The following is a 2,088-nucleotide window of genomic DNA, read 5'->3' as shown; positions in this document are numbered from 1 at the left end:
TCTCCAAACCTTTAAAAGTTTAAACTGTTTTTGAGAGTTGAATACTTTAAAAAGAAAACTTCATTCAACAGCAGATCCTGCTGAAATGCTATAAATCATAAGTAACCCTAATCTCTACAAAAGTTATTACTCCTTAAATACTATAAAATCAAAGAGTTTTGTGTCACCATTTCTCTAGAGCCTCATTTCTTCCCCATTAATTTTGTTTCCAAATCAGACCTTTATGGCCCTATGTTCAGGCTTTCTCCTGCCAAGAGACCAAAGTCAAAAGTACTAACATCACAGAATAATTTGCCTGGCAAGTAACAAGTTGTTCCATAAGTGTGCAAAGGAGTTCAGGACTTTTAATCTCTTGGTTTAGATCTCAATAGTCACTGAGACCTAGAGTGAGATACTGATGTAGCCCTTTTGACTGGAGGAGACTCAGGACGAGCTTTTGATTGTGGTGGAGGTTGTGGTGAATTGGAGTAAGTCTGGCTTCTTGATCTTGATTTTGACTTTTTTTCTCCTTTTCCATTTTCTTTGGGAGAGGAAGACTTGGACCTACTGTGTGACTTGTCCGACTTTGCCTTGGATCTACTACGAGATAGAGATCCTTGATCAGATTTGGCCTTAGATGTGCTCTTTGATCTAGACTTCAGCAGTTAGAGTGGGAATGTGAATGATCTTTGCTTCAAGACCTAAATTTGGATCTTGAGAGACTTTTTGAGACACTTATATGATCTACATTGGCTGCTTCTGTGACTCCTACTTGGAGACCCTCTAATAGACTGGGACCTAGATTTACTTCCAGAGTAGGATCTCCTATGGCTTGTTCGTGGCTTACCTTCAATGAGCCCTATAGTTCTGCCATTTATTTCTGTGCCATCCAATTTGTCTAAAGCATACTTCATGTTTGAGTACGAATGAAATTCAATTCCACCTTCATTTGTGTGTTCTTTGTGAGCATCTGCATATGTTACTTCTCCAGCTTGTTTCATGAAATCCTTTAAATCCTGCCAACTGCAATGACTAGAAAGATGTTCTACAGTCTGTACTCTGTTTGAATGGGTGGCCCATATTTATCTCTGCCAGTGGCTCTGCAACTACTGTATTCTCCTCTTCCTCCTCCACCACTGTGGCTGCCATAGCTATAGCCATCGCAGTTCTGGCAGGGGCCCCAGCCATGCTCCACGATCACCTGCTCCCTACACAAGTTCTTGGCTTTCAGCTCCGAAATGGCATCATCTGTGTTGTGGGAGTCCTTGAACTGCACAAAGCCATACCTACACAGATGGGAAGGGCTGAAAAGCTTTTAATAAGTACTTAACATGTGCCAAGCACTTGTAAAGTCACACATAAGCAGGTTTCCAGAGGACTGCTGCTGTGAAACACTTTCAAGGTTCTGACTACATAGTATAGTGAGCTCTCTATTCAATAACAAATCAGAATAAAACATTCATAGAAAATCAAAATACAGCATTCACAATGTTATAACTTATTACAGAAAATCAAAATACATCATTCACCATGTCAAAACTCAACAACTTATCATTAAAATGGTCACATAATTTTTACCAAAGTGGTCACATGGTTTTGAACAAAGTACATTCATTTAGTCAATCATAAAATACTTAAATCAATCACAAAGTACAAAAGTCAAAGTTCTCCCCCTCTAGGTCACAGTAAATCATAATCTTCTCAGTCAGTACACAGTATCCAAGTAAAGTCTTCTTTCATCTAGACTTGAGACTGGCTTTAACTTCCATGGTTCCTCTTCCATGGTCCCAGCTCCAACTCTCACCTCGTTTCAAAGGCAGGCAGCTCCCAGTTCCTTGTCTAGCTCCTTGTCCAGTTCTTCATCCAGTTCCCATTCCATATTGAAGTTCAGTGTCCAGTCCACCACAAATCCTTCACAGTTCCTGTTTCTGGGAAGACAAAACTTGACAGAGCCACAATAATATTCATAAACATTGCTGGCACCATCATCAATTCACTATCTGCTTGAGAAATCAACTCAGACCCATCAACAAGGTTTGAGAACTCAACACAAATCATCAACATAGAAATCAACACAGACGAAGAGGTCAGAATAAATCATCAGTAAAG

At 39.8% G+C, this 2,088-nt stretch overlaps 1 pseudogene; it reads right to left on the bottom strand.

Annotated features, from left to right (window-relative positions):
- Positions 1-371: 371 nt before the first annotated feature.
- LOC138143488 (serine/arginine-rich splicing factor 6 pseudogene) lies at positions 372-1,762 on the bottom strand (annotated as a pseudogene).
- Between the last annotated feature and the right edge of the window lie 326 nt (positions 1,763-2,088).

Source organism: Petaurus breviceps, unplaced genomic scaffold, assembly GCF_028583685.1.
Source record: "Petaurus breviceps papuanus isolate PSGF00001 unplaced genomic scaffold, PetGlider_PUasm1.0 90639, whole genome shotgun sequence".
NCBI classification, from domain to species: Eukaryota; Metazoa; Chordata; class Mammalia; order Diprotodontia; family Petauridae; genus Petaurus; species Petaurus breviceps.
This window is presented reverse-complemented; position numbering and strand designations above follow the sequence as displayed.